The sequence below is a fragment of the Odocoileus virginianus genome, chromosome 22 (assembly GCF_023699985.2).
Source record: "Odocoileus virginianus isolate 20LAN1187 ecotype Illinois chromosome 22, Ovbor_1.2, whole genome shotgun sequence".
NCBI classification, from domain to species: domain Eukaryota; kingdom Metazoa; phylum Chordata; class Mammalia; order Artiodactyla; family Cervidae; genus Odocoileus; species Odocoileus virginianus.
In genome coordinates, this window is record NC_069695.1 from 10,633,835 (window position 1) to 10,661,410 (window position 27,576).

A 27,576-nucleotide genomic window follows, 5' to 3' on the forward strand; every position below is an offset into this window, starting at 1 on the left:
AGTCCCTCCTCCTTGAATTCCTCTTGCTGTGGCTTTCTTTATATTCCTTGATATTTTTCCTGCCCTTGTAGATAAGTGATCTAAAGGCAAAGATGGGTTCTACTTGGTCTAAAGCTCTTTCTCCACCCTCGGAAACTTCTGCTTCCTATGTGTATACACTCTAGAAACCAGGATCTTGTGCCTTTTCAGAAAATTGGTGAAATTTTGGATAATTTTGAATTACAGTGGCCACTTTGAGGAAACTTTGATTAAGATACTCTACCTTAAGGGACACTCTTGAGATGAGAGGATCCCAAACCTCTCAGAAACACTGGAACTCATTCTTTGATTGGTGTGAAGAAGCTTCTGATAGACATCATGACTCCAAACACATCTTCTCTAAAAGAATTCTTGCAGTGCAGAGATTTAAAATGTTTAGTAATGTACTTTGGCCATCTGAGCAGGTAATCTTAGCCCACCTGCCAGAAATCAAATTTGGATACAACTATTCTCTTGAGTTTTGCATTACTGTACCTGAGACATTGCTAAAATTATCAGATGAAAGCTATAAGATTTCTGTTTGTGTCTGTCTATATGTTTTTGTATATGTGCATATGTGCATGAAAATTTTTTAAGAATTCTATTAAATTGGCTTTAAGAAAAACACGAGCTTACATGAATTAACTACTGCAAAAACTTACAATTTTAGAAACTAACACAAATGTTTTTCAGGTTCACATAATCTGGGATAATATCTGACAAAAGTTAGTTTAAGTTTGTTGATTTAATAAAACGAGCATGTCTTCAGAATTGTCAGCATTAAATATAAAGCAAACATGCAACTTTTTCTACATGTATTTATAGACAAGTTCACACTATCTGTTAAAAAATTAATCAACGAGAAAAATAACTTCAGATGATTACCTAACATTTAATCTGAGCACAATTGTTAAAAAGCAATTTAAATAGGTGCAAATGAGATAAAAGTTTGTACTGTTTAAATAATGGATATTCGTTGAATATCTAGATAACTTCCCAATAGAGTAATAAATTGAAACATTCATTGCTAAGCATAAATTTATCTATTTTTGGCTTCTTGACTTTGTACAAATATATTTAGACCCATTAATAAATATGTCTTTGCCATCTTAAAAAATTGGACTATAAAAATTCTTTGTCTTGTAAAAAAACTGTAAGTTTTTATCATTGTTTTTATAAATTTGCTAATTTACTATAGGATACTAATACCCAACAGACACTTCACAAAAGCATGTCTCCTCATTTTCACTGGAAAGTAAAGGTTACTAAGATTTGAAATTTATAATCAATATGTAAAACTAAAACTGCTAGAAACAAAGAGTGAAGGGAAATGGATGTGAAAGTTGGATCATAAAAAAGGCTGAGGGCCGAAGGACTGGTGCTTTCTAACTGTGGTGCTGGAGAAGACTCTTGAGAGTTCCTTGGACAGCAAGGAGATCTAACCAGTCAATCCTAAGGGAAACCGACCCTGAATATTCTTTAGAAGGACAGATGCTGAAGTTGAAGCTCCAATGCTTTGGCCACCTGATGTGAAGAGCTAATTTATTGGAAAAGACCCTGATCCTGGAAAAGATTGAAGGCAAAAGGAGAAGGGGATGGTAGAGGATGAGATGGTTCGATAGCATCACTGACTCAGTGGACATGAATTTGAGCAAACTCTGGGAGATAGTGAAGGACAGTCCACGGGGTTGCAGAGTCAGACAGGACTTAGCAACTCAACAACAAGAAATAAAAAGAGTGAAGACAAACAACTCTGGGAGGAAAATAAGATGTGTTTTTGTATGAAGACTATTCAAGGATTATAGGATTTTTTTTTTTTAAGGAAAAAAGAGAGTAATTTTATCTTGAAATAAAATAAAAATTCTAGTTTTTCCAGAATAAGAAAAGGAAAAGAATAAGGCAAAACGTAAATGGATACAAAATATTGCAGGAGGTTTGAGGAAAATAAATTTTATGTTGTGAGATAAAACTGCTAAAAGTGAATAAATGTATTTAAAAGAATTTTTCAAATGAACCTGACTAACGTACTGATACAAAACTAAAGTTTAATTTTCTCTCCGCTAAAATAACAAAATATCTTAGATTATTGATCAAAGTAAAAGATTATAAAAAGCTTTTCTTTATTTTTAATGTAATCTGCCTAAGAAACAAAAAGATTTGTATCCTCTATGAAAATACTTCCTACACGTCACATTGTCTGTCTTTATCAAGTCTTTGATTACTTAGAAAAACTGAGTTTTTTCAATATTAAAAGAGCTAAGAGTTTTTTTTTAAAAACTATGTAATTTTATGTATTTGCCTTTAAAATGTTTTAATTATCACTTTGGTTGAATGAATAACTAAGTATTGTTTTACAGTGACTTATGTTCCTATTTGAGCAAGTGCTTTTGACATTTTTGATAAACTGTCCAAAATCAAGTTGTAAATGAAGTCTTTGGGATTTTTCAGAGGGAACTAGAAGGTCTGAAAAGATGTGCTCTCTCTACTTTTGAAAAAAGAAATGTTAATTTATTTAAGCTTATTTGATATATTAAATTGCATGAAAAATATTATCAAATAAAAAGTGATGTTAAAAAAAAAAAAAGGAATTCCCTGGTGGTCCAGTGGTTGGGATCCAGTGCTCTCACTGTTGTGGGCCTCAGCTAGATCCTTGGCCGGGAACCAAGATCCCACAAGCCATGTGGCATAGCTGGAAAAAAAGTAAAGGTTATGTTTACAAGGGTATATAAGTAATTCAAAAATTACATAAATTTTCCAAAATTCTGCTTTATCCTGGTATAAATAATCCTGTTATCAATCATAATTCCAGCTATTATCTTGAAATACTGTATGTCGCACAATCAAATTTACTTGTCAATTGCATAATTTTTTAGAATACTACATCTTTAACCAGGACTATTTTTAATCTTGTATCATTCACAGACAGTTATTGTTTTGCTCTTGATTCTATTACATTTACAGTCAACTACAGGCAAAAGTGCTTTGTCTTCAAAGAGATTCATGGAAATGACCCTGACAGGCATTCTAGAATACAGGTTTCTTGTAATTCTAAAACCACAACACTAAACTGGGTAAATATTTCTGAAAATTCTAATGCAAGACTGATGGATTCATAAAACAGCTAATGCAAAGTCAAGCAAAATGAGAATGATTATAATTTTTATGACATAATTTAGAACATTGCTGGTTCTTCCATGTTTTATTTTCCAGAATTAAAGAACCCCTTTTCCTCTTTTTTTTTAAGTTATCTATAACTTACTGCAATTTGATACAGTATACTTTCATAAGCAAAAGTTGAAACATTTACCTTTTTCACCCTGCCTGATTCCCTACAGAATTCAGAAACTCTTATCAAATATGCTCATTTTTCAGCACAACATGTGTATTTATGTAAGCCCCAAAAGAATCTATACTCTTTGTAACAGGACACAATTGTACAAGTCTTTAGCTGGCTTCTTTTCCTCAAGAGATTTTTAAAGGTCTAATATGAGAGTCTTTATTACCTGACAATTTTAGGGAATTAGGATTTTCTGTACCGAACCTATAAAACCCCTTGGCTATTAACAAAACTTTGAATAGGGTGTCATTTGAGAATAAACATAGAATTACTATTCTTTCTACAATTGTATAAATAATCAAGGCAAGTTTAATAAGGTTAGACTTATTTTACTTATTTTGCAGTAAATTTCACTGCAATTACTTTTAATAAAAATGTGGTGACTATTTAAAAAGCTGGTGTTTCAATAGAAAAGTATAGTGTACTTGTTATCAGCTTTTAGTCCTATTGGTTGTCTTTGATATTTTGTCATCTACCTGTAAACCTCAGAAAAACCACCACAACGAGTCATGGACAATCTTATGCTTGTTGCTGTGTGGGTCACTCAAGAGAGTTCACCAGAACACCCAATGACATCATCAAAGGCAGTCAAACTGCAAACCAGGACAATCCATCAGATTGAAACTACCATCTTCATTGCATTATTTAAAGATAATCCTAATTCAAATCTAGAAATTTTCTCAACTGCTGCTTTCCAAACTCAGAATCTGCATTTATAATTTGCTCAAGCTATTAACCTTTGTTTTTCTTTTGTTTCCATAGAAATGCTTCTTATTAAATTACCCGATTGTTTACTTCATGTAGAGGCCTAATTTAGGTGGAAGCTGACTTCTAACTCTCTCCTGGAATAAACGTCCTCGTGTTCACCCTGTCCCAAGTAATCGTGAGGACTTGTGACTGCTCACACATCATGTGTTCTTATGTAAATAACGCAGAAAAAAAATGGAAACCCAATTATACATTATCAAAAGGAAACATCAATTGACTTTGATGGAGAAGGAAATGGCCACCCACTCCAGTACTCTCGCCTGGAAAATCCCATGAATGGAGGAGCCTGGGTAGGCTACAGTCCATGGGGTCACAAAGAGTTGGACACGACCGAGCAACTTCACTCACTTTAGATAAAATCTGAATCAGATTATAACTTTTCTATTTATTCAGTTGGTTCAATCTTGACTCTTGGGAATCTCTGCTCTGGGGAACTTTTCAATCCTTGCCTATTATTTCCTTATAGTCATCATATGAACCTCTCCAGTGCATTGTGTTCTCTCAAGAGTTCTAATACGCTTTGGCAGCCACTTTCATCCCAAATGGAATCTCTCAGGATCAGACAACTGGAAGAACTCAGTGATCTGACCTCTGTGTCTGTGATAGCCATGCAGCAGTGACTCACGACCATCTGTCCTGAAGACTTGAGTAACACAAACAGTGACTGTGTGATTCTTCCTTCTGGCTCTGTTAACAGCCGTAAAGTGAAAGTAATACTACACTCATTGTTCATACTCTTAGCCTACTGAAAGAAGGAACAAAGGAGGGATTTATTCAAATTAAATACACAATGGAGACTGAACTTGAAAATTCCCCAACCATACACAACCACTTAACCCACATGAGTGAAACTTAATTTAGTTTATTCAGCATAACAAGTGAAACTTAACTTGGGCCACTTCTTGTAAATGTCTGATAATCATAAAGAAAACTTAAGCCAGCCTTCCAAAAATGATAGGAGATAATCACTGTTAACCAATCCCATGCCGTTTGGAAACCCTCTTGGTAATAACCAGTCATTGTAAAAATAAACAACTTACTCACTTTCACTTTATTAGCCATCCTATAATGTCATACCCTGACCTCTGTTTATGTCCTTGAATTTAAAAGCTTTTATAAACACAATAAATTCTTACTAACTCTTTATTGGGGGTTTCTCTGGTGGCTCAGTGGTTAAAAAATCCACCTGCCAATGCAGGAGATACAAGTTCAATCTTTGGGTCAGGAAGATCTTCTGGAGGAGGAAATGGCAGCCCATTCCAATACTCTTGCCTGGGAAATCCCATGGACAGAGGAGCCTGGCAGGGTATCATCCATGAGGTTGCAAGATCAGACATGACTTAGCAACCAAGCAGGTACTACCACCACCACTGTTTATTGATTTGGTGTGTTTAATTTAGTCATTTCTGGGTTTTTGACACCTGCCAATCCCATTTGTCTCCTTGCTTGCATATCCCCACTATGACCCTCAAACCATTATCTCTGTCCCTGACCCCTCCCCTTCCAGCCTCTTTGGCCCACAGACAGCATCATCTGCATGCTCCATCAGCAATAGATTCAATATACCCCCAAATACCTGGATGGTCCTTCAGAAAAAGATAACATTGGACCCATCTCTCATGCCATACATCAGAATAAATTCCAAATGAATTACAGATTTATATTTAAAATGTGAACTCATATAAGTTTTAGAATAAAGACTAAATCTGCAAAGTTGAAAACATACACCACTTAGAAATCTATAATAACCTTCAGACAGATTCTGGCCAAACTATTAAACTTAGAAAATAAAAATTATATTTCACATCCAGGACAGAAAGAAATTTACTTACAAAGACAAAAATAGGTCAGGTCTCGGATGTCTTTCCAGCAGCAGTTGGTTCCAACACAAAGGAATGTCTACAAGGAAAAAGAATATGATCCAAGTGGATTCTACTCAGCCCAGGTGGAGCTTAAGTATAAAGGCAAGAGCTCACATTTTCAGACATGAAAGGACTCAGAAAATACAGCATCTATGAGCCATTTTGAGGAATCTTCTTGATGGTGAAATCTCACTCACTACAGGATGAATTGAAATAAAATGCCCTGTTATTCTGAAGTCATAGAAATGGGTCAGGTGGGGAGCACAGAATCCACTTAGACACAGGAACACTGCTAAACCTCTGAGATAATTATGGTTTCAGAATGCAGAAGCAATTGTTGTAACTCTGATAAATCTGACAAAGTTAAAAGAATAAAAGTATCAAAATTGGGAGAAAGGAGAGACCAGGTGGAAGGATATTGCTGCTCATTCCCTAAGTCGTGTCTGACTCTGCAACCCCATAGACTGCAGCACGCCAGGCTATTTGTTAATACCTTACCTTTCCTAGCAAATCATCAACCAATCCTATGTGGAACCTATCTTTCATTTCTTAAAAGCTTGCAATGACTTCAATTTCTTAAAAATCCTTACCCTTACTGGCATCTTTTAGGAACCTATTTACCTTGTAGGGAAGAAAAAATTATCTGAAGTAGTCAAGCTAAGCATTTGTTTCTATTAAATTCATTTAAAATTGAATGCAGTATTTATTTTTTGAAATATGTCACGTGTGGAATGATATCATCCTTACACAATTGTTTTCACCTCCCTACCTTTGTCTCCATCTCTGTCTTCATCTAGGTCCGTCTTTCTACATACAGACAGACAGCTGTCTGGAACGAAGTCAACCAAGTGTTATCAGTTTCTTTTTTAAAGTTTATTGAAGTATAGTTGCTTTGTACATGAAAGTGAAAGTCGCCCAGTCATGTCCAGTGCTTTGCGACCCCATGGGCTGTAGCCTGTCAGTCTCCTCTGTCATGGAATTCTCCAGGCAAGAATACTGGAGTGGGTAACATATTCCTCTCCAGAGGAACTTCCCAACCCAGGAATTGAACCGGGGTCTCCTGCATTGCAGGCGATTCTTCACATGCTGAGCCACCAGGGAAGCCCATACATCTACATATATCCGCTCTTTTTTGGATTTCCTTCACATTTAGGTCATCACAGAGCATTGGGTAGAGTTCTCTGTTCTATACAGAAGGTTCTCAGTTAACTAGTTTATACCTAGAAGTGTATATGCCCAGGACTGGATTGCTGGGTCATATGGTAGTTCTGTTTGTAGTTTTTAAGGATCCTCTGTACTGTTCTCCCTGGTGGTTGTGCCAATTTGCATTCCCACTGGCACTGTAAGAGGGTTCCCTTTTCCCCACACCCTCTCCAGCATTTATTGTTTGTAGATTTTTTTTGATGATGGCCATTCTGATGGGTGTGAGGTGGTACCTCATGGTAGTTTTGATTTGTGTTTCTCAAATAATCAGTGATGATGAGCATCTTTTCATGCCTCTTGGCCATCTTCTTAGGAGAAATGTCTATTTAGGTCTTATACCCATTTTTTTGACTGCCTTGTTTGTTTTCTGATATTGAGCTGCATGAGCTGTTTGTATGTTTTGGAGATTAATCCCTTGTCAGTTGCTTCATTTACAAATATTTTCCCCATTCTGAAGGTTCTCTTCATTTTGTCTATGGTTTCCTTTGCCATGCAAAAACTTTTAATTTTATCATCAGTTATTTTTAGATAAGTATTCCCAGACGGTGCTCACCAGCAATAAAGAAGCTGCCTGAATGCAGGAGACACAAGAGGCATGGGTTAGATACGTGGTAAGAAAGATCTCCTGGCGAAGGAAATGGCAACCCACTCCAGTATTCTGGAAAAGTCCATGGACAGAGGAGCCTGGTGGGCTACAGTCCATCGGCACAAAGAGTCGGACACGACCAAGCAACTGAGCACACATGCACAGTTGTTTCTTCCTTATAGTTTTCTGTATTTTTTATATTTTTAATAATAAGCATGTGTAGATTATGTTAAAATATGACATACCTAAAGAAAATAAAGGGTTGAACAAAGAGATACCAAACAGAGGCATTCAAAAAGAAAACAGATAGATACAGATACTAACATCAGACAAAGTAGAATTTAAATCAAAAGTATCCAAGTTATAAGAAACATTATATGTGGTAAAAGGTACAGTGTGAAGACAAAAGACCAACTATAAGTTGATATTCCCAATAGTATAGTTGCAAGACGCATAAAACAAAAACTACCAGAATATGAGGACTTAATTTAAATCACATATGCACACTATATATATATATATATATATATAAATCCTTGAATACACTTCTTCTGAATTTGACAGATCTAGTAAAACAGAAATAAATTACATAATCTGAATATTACAATCAACAGCTGAATCTGATATATACATGGACTTCAGTGTCCTACTAATAAACAATAAGCATTATTTTATTTGGCTCTTGGAATCTTTTTAAAAGTTGATCATGCATTTGACTCCAAAGAAAACCTATCAATGAAATATAAAAAGTGGAAATTTACAAGACAAATTTCCTGAGCATAGGGCAATAAAATTAAAAATACAAGATAAAAGCACACCTTCAAAAGCCTTAAGTACTTAGAATTAAGAAGCACTCTTCCTGAATAGGGCTTCCCTGGTAGCTCAGCTGGTAAAGAATCCACCTGCAATGCAGGAGACCCCAGTTCAATTCCTGGGTGGGAAAGATCACCTGGAGAAGAGATAGGCTACCCACTCTAGTATTCTTGCCTGGGAAATCCCATGGACAGAGGAGCCTGGCAGGCTGTGGTCCATAGGGTCGCAAAGAGTTGGACACACTGAGGGACTAAGCATACACACGCACTGCCTGAATAGAAGAATTCAAACTTTAAATTGTCTAGAAAACAATGGAAAGAAGAAATACATGGACGAATGAATAAATACTTGAAAGAACTAGGAAGAAAGGAAGGAGAAAGAGAGAAAAGAAGGGGGGAAGAGAAGAATTCCCAGAACTACATATGTTTGGTTATTTAAAAGAGCCATCAGTTTAATGCCAGTTAATAAAATCACACGAGGAGACAGTAGGTCTAGACTCTAGTATCATCCTGGCAAGTCCCTTCTTTCTCTGAACCTCAGGCTTCTAAATCCAAACTCATGGATTCAACACCATGATCTCTAGGGTTCTCCTGCTCTGTTTCATTTGGCTCATAAATATGCTTACATACTGGGACATTTGACATGAAAATCCAATTTCTGCCTTAAAAAAAGAAAAAGCAGAACCAGAGGCCTCGTTGACACTCTGGTTCTGGCTTGAGGCCACCCCTTTAGAAGGGGGCCACTTGGTCCACCAGATCCCCAGGATCAGCCTTCCCCTATGGCTTTGGGATTTCCAGCCCCAGCACAGAAGGAAGACCTGCAGAGCATCAGTTGTCACCCCCTCCAGAGAAAACCTGAGACTCACATGCTTTTTCCTCTTTCGTCTCCCCCTTGGCGTGAATACTGAGCCCAGGGGAAAGCAAAACCTAAAAGTGCTTTTCAAAAGTAAATTCACATCTTCCTTCTTTGTAAAAATTTCCATCCAGACACAGTTTAAATAAAGCCTGTTTCCAAGAAACAGGATGAAAAGCTGGAGAAACTCTCCCTGCCTCCAGATGCACAAGTTCTGGTCACAGGCACCCACCTTCTCCTTGCTGGTCTGAGTCACCAGTGGGAAACACCATCTGAAAGGGGACTTCGTGGTTTGACCGAGCTGCATGTGTAAACTTTCTGGGGAAAAAAAAAAAAAAATCAGGGGAGAGGAGTGGGAGGAATAGACAAATGCTCCAAAAAGCGATACTGAAAATTCACATAAGCAACTCTATGTGGTCTTGTCAGGGCAGCCTCAGCCAGAAAGCCTCTTCCAGATTCAAAGCGGGTTGTTCCTCAGTATTTAAATGCCTTACTTTTCCTTTTTCCTCTAAGCAGGCTAAAATTTCCTTGGCATTCCCAACTACCATGGAAAGGCCTGCTTTCCATGTGGCTATGCCCCGGGCATCCAGTTCAGCCAGGGACCTGGTAGGGGAGCCAAGGACCTGGGGCTGTGGTCACAGAGGTGTGTGAAGATGGGTGGGAACAAGCTGATCTCTCAGACTTGATAAGTGAGAAAAGCTAACCCCAAATCCCACCATCCAGAAAACTACCGTGACCATCTTCCTAAAACTTTCTGTCAGTCCATATATTGTAGGGGTAGAACAGTACACCTTCTGTAATCATCTATCTCCAGGATGCAGCTTGAGATAAGGGATCTTGCGATCTTCCACTCAGCAATATCTGGTGAATATGTCTCAATAAAAAGAATATGTAAATAAATATCTGCCTAAACAGTGGCCTGGAACACAGGCACAATTTAAATAATTGGCTTCCTGTTAAGGTGTATCTGTTTACAATCCTAGGCCTTGCCAGGTGGCTCAGTGGTAAAGAATCTGCCTGCCAATGCAGAAGATGCAGGAGACACAGGTTCGAGCCCTGGGTTGGGAAGATCCCCTGGAGAAGGAAATGGCAACCCATTCAAGTATTCTTGCCTGGAAAACGCCATGGACAGAGGAGCCCAGCAGGCCACAGTCCAAGGGATCACAAAGAGTCGAGCACACACACACACACAGAATCCTAACAACAGGGTATAAAGTTGCCCAACTTTTCTAAACCTTGACCACACTAGGCTTTATTGTTCTGTTTAATCTTTGCCAACCTAAAACTGACAAAATAAGCTGTACCATTGAAATTGAAATTAGATTTGCCTTTCTCTGATTAATATTAACAGTTAACTATCATTATCTTTTCATAGTACTAGTCAATTACATCTCTTCTTCCATGATTTACATGATTTAATCCTCTATCAGTTTTTCTAATGGGGTGTTGTGATATTGATTTATAATAAGAAATATAGGGCTTTACCTGGTGATCCACTGGTTACGAATTCACCTTCCAATACAGGGACTACAGGTTTGATTTCTAATCTGGTAACTAAGATCCCACATAACCTGGGGCAATAAACCCATGTGCTGCAACTAGAGAAAGGCGCTTGCTTCTTGGAAGAAAAGCTATGACAAATCTAGACACTATATTAAAAAGCAGAGACATTATTTTACCAGCAAAGATCCGTCTAGTCAAAGCTATGGTTTTTCCAGTAGTCATGTACGGATGTGAGAGTTGGACCATAAAGAAAGCTGAGTGCTAAAAAATTGATGCTTTTGAAATGTGGTGTTAGAGAAGACTCTTGAGAGTCCCTTGGACTGCAAGGAGATCCAACCAGTCAATCCTAAAGGAAATCTGTCCTGAATATTCATTGGAAGGACTGATGAAGCTGAAGCTTCAATACTTTGACTACCTGATGCAAAGAACTGACATTTGAAAAGCCCCTGCTGCTGGGAAAGATTGAAGGCAGGAGGAGAAAGGGACGACAGAGGATAAGATGGTTGGATGGCACCACCGACTCAATGGACATGAGTTTGAGCAAGCTCTGGGAGTTGGTGATGGACAGGAAAGCCTGGCATGCTGCAATCCATGGGGTCACAAAGAGTTGGACATGATTAAGGGACTGAACTGGACTGAACTGAACTGAACTGAATTAGTGAGTAAATGCTCTTCCGAGTTCTGTAAACTGCTCTAGCAAATTAATTGAGCCCAAGGAGGGAGTGATTGGAGCTTCCAATCTGTATCAGCTTGGTCAGAAGGACAAGGGACAACCTAGACTTACGACTTGCCTCTGAAGTGTGTTGGGGGCAGGGTGGAGAGCCTCTTGTAGAACTGAGCCTTTAACCTGTGGGATCTGCCAGTGTCTCCAGGCAGATAGTGTCGGAATCAAGTTAACTTGTAACATACACAGCTGCATTTGAAGAACCGCTTGTGGGTTGTGGGGACCACGTCTATACACACACATGTTTAAATTGGTGACCATCCTTCAGTTGGTGTCAGAGAAGTAGAATCTGCTCGAATGGCCTTGACTCATGCACACATGTGGTTTGGAAAGTGAAGGGATGAAAGGGCAAGGGATGAAGAGCTTCTGACTCCTGGGTGGCCACGTGGTCACCAGCCGTATGGAGCAGCAGGTGTACCGCAGTTACTCTAAATTCCTAAATGAGACTGAAAGTGCTGTGTCAGACCCTGATGCCGGACCAAGCTCAGATTTTGGTCAGTCTGAGTTTTGGCCCCTAACTTTGTCCTTTGAGGTAAAAACTGTGTAGGGACAACAGAAAGGAAGGACCTCAAAGACCTCTAATCTCTAAAAAGGTAGTCGGTGGGGGGGAGAGGGGAAGGGAAAAACCAAAAAACTGTTGAAACCTGGGGGTGTAGGGCTGTTGATGAAAAAAAAATTAATCAGTATATCTAAAAAGAAATGGAAATTTTTATTCAAGCCAAACTGAAGTTTATAACCTGGGAGCATCTTCTCAGAAAGCTCCAAGAACTGTTCTGCCTGTTAGAGGTCAAAGCACAGTTACATAAATTTTTGAGACAGAGGTTTGTACATTAAATGACTACATATCGCTGACAATTTACACAATCTAGATCTAAATGCACAAAATGAGTAGTGGGTCGTGAGTCATCACAGTCCGTTACAAGATTAAGAAGGAAGATTATCTCCTTGTGAGTTGTGAAGAAGTTTATCTCCTAAGGATGTCTGGTTTAATACAGATGCACAGCACACACTAAAAGGGGAGAGAGAAGGCCCAAATGGGCAAGGAAAATTTTATGTTTAAATATTTCTTGTCTTGCCATAAAATAGGAATTTTATTTCATCAGTGTGAAAGAGTTGAACCATTGATGATTGGTATCATCAGCTCCCTAAAGAATTGTTATTGAAATGATTGTGGGAGTAACTCATTTGGGGTCTGTGTCTTTGGTTTTGAATGCTATGGAAGGGAGGAGCATGTTTGGGTTGATTCAGGACCCACAGGGCGCTAAAGCAAACCCAGAGAGTGATTTGTGATCCAGACAAACTGGAGGTTATCCTTGAGGGAACAGCCAGCCTGGTGGACTGGATAAAAAACCACTGTGAGGTCTGTTTATCCTGAAAAGGTAAACTATCTGTCTCCTCCTATGAATACCAAAGTAGGACACAAGAAGCAGCTGATATGCAAGCCTCCTTGAAACGGCTTTGTGATGATCAAGATGTTCATCCACTGAATGTGCCCTTTACCCAGCTGGTGGTGTCTCAGTTGCTCAGTTGTTTCTGACGACTTGCAGCGCTGAGGACTGTAGCCTGCCAGGCTCCTCTGTCCATGGGATTCTCCAGGCAAGAATCCTGGAGTGGGTTGCCATTTCCTCTTCCAGAGGATCTTCCCAACCCAGGGTTCGAACCAGCATCTCCTGTGTCTCTTGCATTGCAGGTGGATTCTTTACCTTCTGAGCCGAAGAATATGCCCTTTATCCAGCTCATAGTGAAACCGTGTAACTCAGATTAGGACTTGAGCCCATGGTCTTTTATTTTATTTTATTTTTTCATTTATTTTTATTAGTTGGAGGCTAATTACTTTACAATATTGTAGTGGTTTTTGTCATACATTGACATGAATCAGCCATGGATTTACATGTATTCCCCACCCTGATCCCCCCTCCCACCTCCCTCTCTACCTGATCCCTCTGGGTCTTCCCAGTGCACCAGGCCCGAGCACTTGTCTCATGCATCCAACCTGGGCTGGTGATCTGTTTCACCCTTGATAATATACATGTTTCGATGCTGTTCTCTCGAAACATCACATCCTCGCATTCTCCCACAGAATCCAAAAGTCTGTTCTGTACATCTGTGTCTCTTTTTCTGTTTTGCATATAAGGTTATCATTACCATCTTTCTAAATTCCATATATATATGTGTCAGTATACTGTAATGGTCTTTCTCTTTCTGGCTTATTTCACTCTGTATAATGGGCTCCAGTTTCATCCATCTCATTAGAACTGATTCAAATGAATTCTTTTTAATGGCTGAGTAATATTCATGGTGTATATGTACCACAGCTTCCTTATCCATTCTTCTGCTAATGGGCATCTAGGTTGCTTCCATGTCCTGGCTATTACAAATAGTGCTGCGATGAACACTGGGGTGCACGTGTCTCTTTCAGATCTGGTTTCCTCAGTGTGTATGCCCAGAAGTGGGATTGCTGGGTCATATGGCAGTTCTATTTCCAGTTTTTTAAGAAATCTCCACACTGTTCTCCATAGTGGCTGTACTAGTTTGCATTCCCACCAACAATGTAAGAGGGTTCCCTTTTCTCCACACCCTCTCCAGCATTTATTGCTTGTAGACTTTTGAGCCCATGGTCTTTTAAAATCACACACTTGATTTCAAGACTTAATGAAGCTCAGTTTCTTTTTTAAAAAATATTTTAAGTATTTTTATTTTTTTAACATTTAAAAAAATTTTATTTATTTTTTAATTGAAGGATAATTGCTATACAGAATTGTGTTGGTTTCTGCCCAACATCAACATGAATCAGCCACAGATATTAAAAAATTATTTTTTATTTATTCTTTATCTTTTAAAAAATTATTTATTTTTTAATTGAAGGATAATTGCTTTACAGAATTGTGTTGGTTTCTGCCAAACACCAACATGAATCCGCCATAGGTATAAAAAATTTATTATTAATTGGAGGATATGTGCTTTACAATGTTGAGTTGGTTTCTGCTAAACCTCAGCATGAATCAGGCATAGGTATACACATGTCCCCTCCCGCCCTCCCATCCCTCTAGTTTGTCATAGAGCACCAAGTTGAAGCTTGATGTCTCATTGCAGAAAGAATTCAGTGATAGACAAAGTGATAGATAAGAAGTGGATTTATTTAGAGAGAAACACACTCCACTGTCATGGGATTCATTCCAGCAGCACGGGAAACTTTAGTGGGTTATATAGAAATGGGAAGAATGAAACAGGCATTAATGAGATTAAAGCAAAGCTTTAACACAGCACTACCAAAGAGACCCCCCTTTAGGTCCCTCAATTTTAAAGGGCCCCAAACAATAAATAGTAAATAGTCTGCTCTATTTACAATGAAATTTACACAACCAGAAGGTACAGATTACAGTGAAAAATTGAAGTGAAGTGAAATGAAAGTCGCTCAGTTGTGTCCAACTCTTTGCAACCCCGTGGACTATACAGTCCGTCGAATTCTCCAGGCCAGAATACTGGAGTGGGTAGCCTTTCCCTTCTCCAGGGGATCTTGCCAACCCAGGGATCAAAGTCTGGTTTCCTGCCTTGCAGGCGAGTTCTTCACCAGCTGAACCTAACTAGCAATTGCTTGGGGCAGCAGTTAGGCCAAGTAATCAATATACAGATTGATGAGGGGGCCAGGGTCCCTTAACTCATCCTTCACAGCCTTTCACACTAAAGTAAGTAAAATGGTCAGCGGATAAAAAGAGACATTTCCAAGGACCTCTTGATATAGAAACCCCAGACACTGTGGTACCAAAACCCATCAGGGAAGCCCAGGCTCAGGCTACAATTCGTTGAGAAAACATAAAAATGTAAGGATAGAAACATAAGAGTTAAAGTAATTAAAGAAGTTAAAGGAATTAAAGGAAAAGGTTGGGCGCTTTGGGAGTGCAGAGTCTTAACCAGAGGACCACCAAGGAAGACTGCCACTGGACATTATTAACTGAAACTACTCCTACGACTGAAGGGCAGAAAATGGTCCTGACATCTGAAATACCCACAGTGTCTAGGATGATGCTGGAGAAATGCCCAAATGGGGCTGGCAGTGGCCAGAAGAATTCTGTAATAGTATGTAAAGGGTTAGTACAAGATCATGCTGTCTGGGGAATGCAGAGAGGAGACACAATCAGGGAGAGTCTTCCTCTAGAACTGACTTTGGGGCCACCTGAGGAGCTGCTGGAACCAACCCTGTGGACAGAGCCCTGTGAGTACTTATGGGGAAAGAGCCAGTGGTTTACGGATGGCAGTTCCAGGGTAAATGGACAACATCCGGTTTGGAAGGCCACGACTCTGGAGAATTCAGCTCAGCGGGATGAATGACAGACTGTCTTCCCAGCAGTGGTAAGAACTGAACAGTGTTAACAACCCCAGGGTTTGGGTTTTTACTGACTCATGGGCAGTGGCCAGTGGCCAGGCCATATGGTCAGGCAGAAGGGCAGTGGAAACCCGGCCCGTTAAAGGGATGTCTGCATGCTCCATAGCTCTGTGGCAATCACTATAGAAATTTGAGGGGTACATTAAAGAAGAGCGTGTTGGGCCCCAGATTTGGAAGGCAACTGGAGTCAATGGGAAAAATCTCCCCATGTGCTCACTTAAAGTGGCCACCTGCGCCCATGAAAGCAGGTCATGGGTGCTTCAGCAATGCAGGGATGGGCTGAATCTGGACACTGTCCTCCCTTACCATCTGAGGCATACAATATCAATGAGAACCGTTCTGTCTGCCAACAAGAGAGTGCAAGTGAAAGAAGAGAGAATGTTTTGCTCACCATCCAAGTCTACAGAGATTCAGTCACTGACCCGCAGTGCACCCTGTGCTTCAGAGAGAAAATATCAACGTGATAATGGGATGAAGGGCTCTGTGCTTCAGACAGAGGAAATTAAGGGCAGGATGCTCTGTGCTTTGGACAAACAGGCCCCTTGGAGAGTCACATGTATCTCAGGAAGAATTTTAATGAACCCAGCTTCTTGTAGTTTCCCACACACGGAAAAGCACTGTAGTCATTATCTTGAATGTCTGTTCTTTGTGACTAGCCATCATCTCTTACCAAGATGAACGCTTGACTGCATCTGTTTTGTAGCCCACCTCCCCCCAGTTTTTAAAAAATCATACATAAGCAACCACCACAACCTGCCCTGACTTCTTGGGAGCAGTTTCTCAGAGCTACTGAGAGGCCGTCCCCCAGGCTATCATCCTCAGAAAGACCCTTAATAAAGCTTAACTTTGGCCATCTGATGCGAAGAAGTGACTCATTGGGAAAGACCCTGATGCTGGGCAAGATTGAAGGCAGGAGGAGAAGGGGGCGACAGAGGATGAGGTGGTTGGATGGCCTCACCGACTCGATGGATATGAGTTTGAGCAAGTTCCGGGAGTTGGTGATGGACAGGGAGGCCTGGCGTGCTGCAGTCCATGGGGGTCACAAAGAATCAGACACGACTGACCGACTGAACTGAAAGCTTAACTTATGACTCTCAAATTGTGTGTTTTCTTTCAGTTGAGAAGAGACAGACTGCAAATGGCTACATGGCAGATAACTTTGGTAGAAAGGCTCTGGACGCAGCTGACAAGTGAGACTGATGTTGGCAGTCTGGGGGAGGTGGGGTAGGGTGGGGAGGTGAGGGTAGGGGTTGAAATGGGTTCAGACAGTAATAGACACCAACTGTATATTGAACTTTTCTTACCCAGTGGAGATGCAAACACTCAGGACCCTATAAAAGAACCAGAACAGGAAATATTGAGCCAAGGTGGACAGCTGAACATCATTTCTTCAGACCAAGGAACAGATGTACATTATATTTGTATACACCCATTATATCCATAATATCCAAACGTTATATCCCATAGTATCCAACAATGGACAGAGAGCCTCCTCTGAGTACTAGTTAGCTAGAAAATTGGAACAGGCAGTTAAACCGTTAGTTACCTAAAGTGGGGAGGTTAAAGCACGAAGGGCTGGCTTATATGCCTTCACGAGCGTGTGCTCACACTCAATGTGAACATGAGTGGGGCTAAAGGAGTGTCTGTTTTCAGGCAGAGTAAGGAAGGATGTGGGTATTCTTTCTCCTGACTCCCCATCACCTCAACTTTTTCTTTCTTCCATTTTTTTCCTTCAGTGGTAGCAGGATCAGGGCTACACCTACAAGGGCCTCAGCAAGAAAAAACTATTAAGTATGTTTTTGTTTTGTTTTTTCTGCAAAAAGCTTTATTGCTTCCATTCAGTCCAAGGCTTGGGAGAGGGCTCCATGGTGGTTAGAAAGCTGCCTAGTGGCTGCAGAGAGGGGCTTCAGGCAGAAGCCCAGACATCAGGGGAGCTCCTGAAAGGCAGCTCAGTTTCAGAGGCTCCTAGCCATAACTAGGAAATATTCTCCCAACCCAGCCTGGGGACCAGCCAGCCTGCAGACATTGTTGATCAGGTGGTCTCCCATCTTCTAGGACGTGGCTCTCTGTAAGTCACAGAGGTGGGGCCATGCAGACCCAAAAGGGCTGCTTCCACTTCCTCACCATGAGAAGGGAGGCTTCCAGAGCTCCCTGGATTGTCCCAACTTCTCTTGAGACACTTCTGCACGTCCTGAAAGAGCGCACAGCCTCTGCACTGGCTTCGTGTTTACCAGAGGTGCTCCTGCACCCTGGTGCTTCTCCTCGGCCAGCTGGTGGAAAAAGTGGCCCTCGTCCTCAAGAGCCACATCTTTGTGGATGAAATAAAAGCCAGAGAGAGGTAATGGTAGGAGGCCAACAGTTGCATGTTGACCAGGCAGTTGACAGTGCTCCACCTGGGTGGAATAATTCTGACGTATCTGGGAGCTCATGGTTGATCTGCAATAAGAAGCTAAGCTCAGAAAGTGGTGCTGGCTGGTCGTGGGAGCTGAGTATAGCTGAGCGGCTGATTCCAGGGTTGCAACTGGAAAAAGTGTTGGAGGGTGGTCGGAGGCTTGTGCACGGGGCATCCCAGGGCCTATTCCACAGGAACAGAAGCAAGAGACAGATCCACAGGACCACTGAGAGCACTGCAGTAAGTGTGTTCTTAACCTTTATGTCAGACAGAATTCCTAAAGGCCTGATGGGGTGGGATGTGCAAAATTGGGTTGAACCGTGAATGCAGTCATATTGCCAGATGGTAAAGGGAGCCTGTGTCACGGGGTGGGGTGGGGGTGGAGGAGGGAGGGAGGGGGCCACTTGCTAGACTAAAGAATCTGCCTGCAGTGCAGGAGACCTGGGTTCGATCCCTGGGTCAGGAAGATCCTCTGGAGAAGCGAATGGCAACCCACTCCAGTATTCTTGCCTGGAGAATCCCGTGGTTAGAGGAGCCTGCTGGGCTACAGTTTGTGGGGTCGCGATGAGTCGGACACGACTGAGCAATAACCCACCCCCACTGCTACAGTGTAGCTGACAAGCTAGAAATAGAAGCCTGCAAACCTGAGTGGCCTTGCCCTGGGAGACACTTTCATACCATATGATGACAGACTGGATAGTTACTAACGACTGAAAGAAGTTCTAGTGAGGTGCCAGTGTCTTTTGACCTGTGTGATTGCTTTGCTATAAGGAAAGAATGTGTGAAGAGCAGGAAGTGGACTGGGATATTGTGATTTATAGTAAGAAATATGTATTTGGTCTTCATTCCCGTTTCTAGCACAGAACTTCTAAAACCCTCGGAATTGCCTAAGTGGTGAGACAGATCAAGATGTCTTTTATTAATGAAGTATATTTTGATGGTCCCCAGGTCACCTAAGGATGGGGCTGGTTGCCAGGGGAACCAACACTGTGATTGGAGGGTGGAAATTTCAGTCCCCCCTTAGACGACATGGGAGGGGAGAGGGGATAGAGGTTGAATCTGTAGCCCATGGCCAGTGATTTGACCACTGCCTTTGCATGAACCCTCCACAAACACCCAGAATGATGGAATTTGGAGAGCTGCTGGGCTGGTAAACACATGGAGGCGCTGGGAGAGTTGTGTCCTTGGAGAGGGCAAGGAAACTCCGTGTCCCTTCCATACACCGTGTCCTGTGAATTTCTTACCTCTAGCTGTTTCTGAGTTGTATCCTTTCATAATAAACTAGTGATCTAGTAAGTAAAATGTTTCTCTGATTTATGTAAGTTGCTCTGGAAAAGTAATTGAACCCAAGAAGGAAGTCACTAAAACACCCAACCTATAGCCTGTAGGTGAGAAGAACAGACGGCAACCCCGGAGTTGCCACTAGCTTCTGCAGTGGAGTGGGGGTGGGAGGACAGGGACATTCTTGTAGGACTGAGCCCTTCACCTGTGGGGTCTGATGCTTTCTCTGGACAGATAGTGTCAACATTAAGTTAAATTGTACGCTGGTGTCCATTAAAATAGCACTGAAACAAGTATACTATCAAGGGTGAAACAGATCACCAGCTCAGGTTGGATGCATGAGACAAGTGCTCAGGGCTGGTGCACTGGGAAGACCCAGAGGGATGGGATGGGGAGGGAGGCGGGAGGGGGGATAGGGATGGGGAACACACATAAATCCATGGCTGATTCATGTCAGTGTATGGCAAAAACCACTACAATATTGTAATTAGCCTCCAACTAATAAAAATAAATGACAAAAAAATAAAAGAATGAAATAATACCATTTGCAGCAACATGGATGAACCTAGAGACTGTCACACTGAGAGAAGTAAGTCAGACAGAGAAGGGAATTTCCTGTAAGAACCCTCACATGTGGAATCTAGAGAGAAATGATACGATGAACTTAACAAAACAGAAACTCACAGACTTAGAGAGTGAACCTATGGTTGCCTATACACACTGCTATATTTAAATGGATCACCAACAAGGTCCTGTCCTTGTGCTATGAATAGCACATAGAACCTTGCTCAATATTACGTGGCAGGCTGGATGGGATGGGAGTTTGGGAGAGAATGCATACATGTATATGTATGGCTGAGTCCCTTCGCTGCTCACCCCAAACTATCACAACGTTGTTCATTCGCTATACCTCAATACAAAATAAAAAGTTTCTAAAAAAAGGAAAATAAAATTGTAGGCTGGTTTCAGAGAATTTCTTGGCACAAAAGACAAAAACTACAAACAGCTTCAGGTAAACAAGCTCTCTTTTTTCTATAAAAACGTGTTTTAAAATATCACTGGGCAAAAAGGCCCAACAAAGTCTAATTTGCTATCCTCACTCATCTATTCTTCTAGAAATTTCAGAGGAAGGCATATATTTTGAATGTCAAATGAAAACAAGGAAGGATGACAAATAACCAGAATACCAGGAAACAAGCTTCTCTACTGTGAAGGCCCAAATTTTCTATAAGTACAATGACGGTGCCCCCAGTGAGGACAGCCAGTTTGTCTCCAAGTCAATGGAATCTGAAATGAATGCTCCATACAAGGTATTTCTAAAGACTCGAAGACCAATAAAAGGTCATGAAACTTGGCAGAACAGTGTGTTCGGAGCTGCTGCATTTTTTGAGTGTTTTTTATGTAGAAGACCTTGTTAGGTTAGGATACATTTACTGGAGGGAAAAGTACCCAAGAAATGTAGATGGGCCACACGGGAAAACCTCAACTTCATTAGCCCCAGACACCAAGTACCAGAGCCAACCTACAATTTGGAGCCTGTTCTTGGGAGCTGGCCCTTTCCCCGCTGGGTTTTTTTGTGTGTGTGTGGTATGATAATTACCACAAACAGGGTTTAAAATGACACTGAGATTTATTATATCACAGTTTCTGTGGGTCATAAATTAGTAGAAGCATACATCAGAGCTATTTGGGGTTTGCTTCCAGACTATGACAATAATGCAAGTATCTCGATCAATTGAGTCACATAAATTCCTTGGTTTCCCAAGTCATATAAAAGCTGTTTACACTATGCTATAGTCTATTAAGTATGCAATGGTCAAATAGAGTAGGACCCTATGGTCTTTCCCCTCATGTCCTCTGCCTGTCTTCTGTGAAAAACTTTAGTCAAATAATAAGTTTAATCAGAGAAATGAGAATATCCAAAAAAAAAAAAAAAGGAAAACCATCAAAGGAGACCAAATAATAATAATGTAGTCATTAGGCATAGTCAAGGCTGTTAAGTTCCTTTTCAAGAACTATAGGTAACATTCTGAGTCAAATCCTGTAAGCTGTCTTACAGACACTGAAAGTCCAGGTGGGAGAATTAACTATGTGTCCCCACGACATAAGCTGCCACAATTTCAAGAACTGTCCTCAAGGAAGCAGGAACAAATGGACCCTGGAACTGAAGATTAACTGCACCTCAAACCACCAAGATGATGCTGGTCAGACCACTGATGACCGGTTTGATGCTGATTGTCAGAGCTGACTGTACCATTTCTGCATGTAACCCCCTCCCTCAGCCTATAAAAGCTCTTGCCCCACCTGTTGCCAGTCGGGGGTGTGTGTAGGGAGTCTGAAGGGAGACTGAAGTCTGCCCTTCATCCCCACCCCCTACTTCCCCTTCCAGCCCCACCCTCATCGCCATCATCTGAAATTAAAGCAAACTTTCCTCTCCACCAACCTGGCCTGTTTATTTGGCTGTTGAGCGGTGAGCAGCCAGACCCACACTCCTTTCGATAACAACAGCATCATATCTAAAAACAAACATAGGGCTTCCCTGGTGGCTCGGTGGTAAAGACTCTGCCTGCCAATGCAGGAGACACAGGTTCCATCCCCGGGCAGGGAAGATCCCAAATGCCACAGGGCAACTAAGCCCATGTGCCACAACTGTTGAGCCTGTGCTCTAGAGCCTGGCAGCCGCAACCATTGAATCCACACACCGCAGCTGCTGAAGCACGGGCGCCCTAGAGGCTGTGGTCCGCAACAAGAGAAGCGCGCAGAGAAGACGGCACACCGCCACTAGAGGAGCCCCTGCTCTCTGCAGCCAGAGAAACACCCTCGCAGCAGCAAAGACCCAGGGCAGCCAAACACACATAAATAAAATTACTTTTTTTTTATATTTATTTTTTTTTATTAGTTGGAGGCTAATTACTTTACATCATTACAGTAGTTTTTGTTATACATTGAAATGAATTAGCCATGGATTTACATGTATTCCCCATCCCAGTCCCCCCCTCCCACCTCCCTCTCCACCCGATCCCTCTGGGTCTTCCCAGTGCACCAGGCCCGAGCACTTGTCTCATGTACCCAACCTGGGCTGGTTATCTGTTTCACCCTAGATAATATACATGTTTTGATGCTGTTCTCTTGAAACATCCCACCCGCGCCTTCTCCCAGAGTCCACAAGTCTGTTCTATACATCTGAGTCTCTTTTTCTGTTTTGCATATAGGGTTATCGTTACCATCTTTCTAAAGTCCATATACATGTGTTAGTATACTGTAATGGTGTTTATCTTTCTGGCTTACTTCGCTCTGTATAATTTAAAAATGAAATAAAAACAAGTGCACAAGGACTTCCCTGATGGTCCAGTGCCTAAGACCACACGCTCCCAACGCAAGGGTCTGAGGTTCAACCCCTGGTCAGGGAACTAGATCCCACATTCCCCAGTTAAGAGTTTGCATGTTGCAACTAAGGCCTGGTGAAGAAAAAGAAATATTTTTAAAAAGCAAACCTTAAAATAAATTTAAAACAAATATATATATATATATATATATAGCTTAATTTAAAAATACTTTATTGCCCCAAAATACTAACGATCTGATAATGCAGGGTTGCCATGAATCTTCAATTTGTAGAAAATACAGTAATCTGAAAAGCACAATAAACTGATGTACAGTTTAGCTCTTCTGCTCAGGATCTCACAAGGTTATAGTAACATCACCTGAGGCCAGGGGTTCTCTGCCAAGTCCACATGGTTGTTTGCAGAATTCAGTTGCTTGTGGTTGTAGGACTGAGACCCTTAGCTGTTAGAGGCCACTATAGTTCATACCTTGTGATCCTCTCCATAGGCAGTTCATTGCATGACAGCTTACTTAAGACCAGCGACAGAATCTATCTATCTACCATCTATCTATTATCTGTCATCTATCTATCTAATTAAAACATAATCTTTGAAGTGATAGGCCATCACCTTTGCCATAGTCTATTGGTTAGAAGCAAGTCAGAGGTCCTGCCTACATTCAAAAGGAGGAAATTAAGCAGGACATGAACACAGGAGCTATCCTGGGGTCTGTCTGTCATGCCAAGTTTGTGATCCCCTAGCTCAGAGTTTCCCAAAGGATATACCTAAAACACTAGTTCCACAAAAATTGTTTTTTGAAAAAAATCATACCTCAGTTTTACAAGTTTAGAACTGCTATATATTCTCTCCCCTTCTTAGAGATTCAAAATACACACAAGCATATTAAATGTACTGAGAAATCTTGGTTATCAGTTATGATGACATTCACCTGCAAAAGCAGAAAATTCAACTGCTTTTTAAAAATAAGGCTATTTTTTTTTTTTTAAAGACAAGAAGCCTGGACAGGACTTTGTTCAGTGAACTAGTTGTGCCAGAGCAGATGTCACTGCAATTTTCTTGGTCTTCCCTCACAATGATGTGATGGCTGCTGTAGTTCCAGCCATCATATTTGCATTTACAGTGGGTAGGAGGAGGAAGGGAAAATCCCAGGTTTTCTTTATTTTTGTTTTGTTTATTATGTTTTATTATGAAAATATAAACTTTCTCAAAATCCCCTAACTTCTTCTACCCTCTGTGTGCTACAGACCATATCCTGCAAGGCTCCTCTGTCCATGGGATTCTCCCGGCAAGAATACTGGAGTGGGTTTGCATGTACTCCTCCAGAGGATCTTCCCAATCCAGAGATCAAACCCACGTCTCTTATGTCTCTTGTGATTGCAGGTGATTTCTTTATCACTAGCACCATTAGGCTTCCATTTGTATCTCATGAGTTAGAACAGGGTCAGGTGCTCACTCTATGTGCAAGGAAGACTGTGGAAGTGAAAATGTAAAAAATTTTAGCCTTGATAGTGAGAAATGGCAAGGTAGAAGGGGATTGGGAAAGACTCTGGGGGTAGCCAACTAACAGAGTCTGCCACAAGTTGCCTGAAAGAAATGTGCTCAGCTTTTCCACTGGAGTTCTAATACCTAACCACAGAAACATGCCTCCAAAAGTACTGCTGAAGCCAAAATCTCTTGGGGTAATGGAACCAGGAAAATTAAACTCCTAAATTTTTGGGCATAGACATCTGACACTAAAATCTTCTCTATTTTTCCCCATTCTGGAGACCAGCTTTTGGTCTCAACCACGGAGTGAAGAGCAGGCTTTCTGAAACTTAGCATGTGTTAGCTGCCACTGCCGTACTCTGAAATCTTCTTTCCAGGGAAGCCAACCTTCCTTTTCCACCAACTGGAAAGTCTTCAAGAAGGTCAGGTGGAAATAGAGGTTTATAACTTCTGCCCTCTTAATGTTAGCACATAGTGACCCCAAACCTATAGCCCAGCAACTCGTTCTCCTGTACTTCAGCTAAGCAAGACTTCCCAGCCAAGAGCCACACCCTGTTGCTGGGAATGACACAGCTACTAGCAGGAAACAGCCCTGAGTCCAACCAACCCACTTTTAGTAATAACCTCTTTTCAAACTCCCTTCCTTCACTTTATTTCCTAGTTTCTCTCTCGCTTCTTCTAGCCCAAAATAGGTGCCAACAAGTTTCGCCAGTTTCTTTCTTGGTTTTACATTTCCAATGAAATCAGCTTCCCTTTATCCATCCCACCCCCTAGTTATGGCCCTAGGTTTCACTTGGCAACTGCAGTCATCTCTTTGGTGTACGCTCAGCATATTAAATGTCTACAGCCCTCCAAGCGTCATTCATGGGATGGGGCAGTGTGGTCTTGTAGAAAGAGAAATGGACAGGTATCCAACTCTACCCTGACTAGCATGGGATGCTGGGCAAGTTGGCACAAAGAGCCTTTGCATTAAGAAGGAACTGGAGTGGGGGGTCCCTCGTCCTCTAGGCTGACCAGGGTTCTAATGGGAATCATTAGACTGAAAGAGCATTTTAAGAGCTCTTGCAGCACACTTCACTTGGGGAAACTTGTCACTCTAAGGAGGTTCGGTGTTCTTAGAATCAACATTTTTGAGCCTGAACACAGGTGTCCATTGTTCTCATTTTTCAAGTGAGAAAGAAGAGACTTTCAAAGCCCATAGTTAGAATAATCAGAACTCAGTGGGGTTTTTTAATTTCCAGTCTCCATCCACGAGACGGGTTCATCCATTCATTCCTGTACTCACTGACTCATTCGACATAAATTTATTGAATATCTTCTATAAGCCAGGTCGTGTGCTAGGTATATTAATGCATATATATGGAATCTAGAAAAATGGTACTGATGAACCAATATGTAGGGCAGGAATAGAGACACAGCTGTAGAAAATAGATTTGTGGATACAGAGAGGGAAGAAGAGGGTGGGATGAACTGAAAGAGTACCATCAAAATATATACCGTCGAAATATATACATTACAGTATGTAAAGTAGATACCTAGCGGAAAGTTGTTAAACAGCAGAGGGAGCCCAGCCTGGCGCTCTGTGATGACCCGGAGGGGTGGGCTGGAAGGCAGGAGGGAGGCTCAAGGGGGGAGAGCATATGTGTATATTTACGGCTGGTTCACATTGTTCTACGGCGGTACCAACACAACACTGCAAGGCAACTGTTGTTGTTCAGCCACTCAGTCATGCCCGACTCTGCAACTACATGGACGGCAGCACCCTAGGCTTCCCTGTCCTTCACTATTCCCCAGAGTTTGCTGAAACTCACGTCCATCAAGTCAGTGATGCCATCCGACCATCTCGTCCTCGGTTGCCCCCTCCTCCTGCCTTCAGTCTTTCCCAGCATCAAGGCCTTTTCTCATGAGTCTGTTCTTCACATCAGGTGGCCAAAGTATTGGAGCTTGAGTTTCAGCATCAGTCCTTCCAAAGAATATTCAGGATTGATTTCCTTTAGGATTGACTGGTTTGATCCCCTTGCAGTCCAAAGGACTCTCTAGAGTCTTCTCCAGCACCACAGTTCTAAAGCATCAATTCTTCGGAGCTCAGTCTTCTTTATGGTCCAACTCTCACATGCATACATGACTACTGGAAAAACCTATACGTACCTTTGTTGGCAAAGTGATGTCTCTGCTTTTTAATATGCTGTCTAGATTTGTAAAACAACTATCCTCCAACTAAATATTAAAAACAGGAAATCCACAGCCCTGTTCCGAAGACTGTCTAACCCAGAGAGAAGATATCTCTGCCACCAATAACAACACAATCCAAGGACAACCATGCTGTTGAGATAGCTGGAGACTTGTGGGTGGTTTTAGCAGTTGGACAGGGGTGGTCCAGCTGGACTAGATCCTCCCAGAAGGGCCTTGATGGCATTTCAGGGCACAGGTGATGTCATTCTAAACAGAACTCCCAGTGGGTGACAGGGCTGACTGCTGTGGCCCGTGGCCCTCACTGGCAGCGGAGAAAAGAAAGACCTGTCTGACTGGACATCACTGGCCTGGGTCCTGCAGAGCCTCCTGTTCCTCAGCTTCTCACTTTCCTATCTTGAGGTGTCTCACCCTCTTCCCCTCCCTCCACAGAGTGTGTATAACGGATGTGATAGATGCAGAGAGAAAACAAGTGTCTCCCAGGAATGGGTGGGAAGATTCTAGGTGAGGTGCAGAGGATGGGGAGGCCCTGTGTGGGAATAAGAAGGAGGCCTTCCTGGAAGAGGAAGATACGGAGGGATGAGGGTCCGTGTGTCCTGGGAACAGGAAGTAGTTCGGTGTTGCTCAAGCTTCCTGTGTGCCCCGTACCAGGAGAGGAGAGGAGCAGGTATACGAACGGCAGGAGGAAAGGCTAGACAGATCATCCAGGGTCTTATAGAGAGTCTCATAAAGTCTGCCCTGATGCTGGGAAAGATCAAAAGCAAAAGGAGAAGGGGGAGGCAGAGGATGAGATGGTTAGACAGCATCACTGACTCAATGGACATGAATCTGAGC

General features: G+C 41.7%; 1 long non-coding RNA gene across 2 annotated transcripts in view; it reads right to left on the bottom strand.

Annotated features, from left to right (window-relative positions):
* Positions 1-2,568: 2,568 nt before the first annotated feature.
* Positions 2,569-27,576, bottom strand: part of LOC110130724 (uncharacterized) — a 74,521-nt gene continuing 49,513 nt past the window's right edge. The window contains exons 1-3 of one of the 2 annotated variants that reach the window (XR_002311941.2): positions 6,100-6,401; positions 5,956-6,022; positions 2,569-2,707 (exon numbers count right to left, since the gene is read on the bottom strand). This is a non-coding gene — a long non-coding RNA (uncharacterized lncRNA). Of the gene's footprint in view, positions 2,708-5,955; positions 6,023-6,099; positions 6,402-27,576 lie in introns of those variants that run through there. The other variant, XR_011482798.1, reaches the window with a different exon arrangement.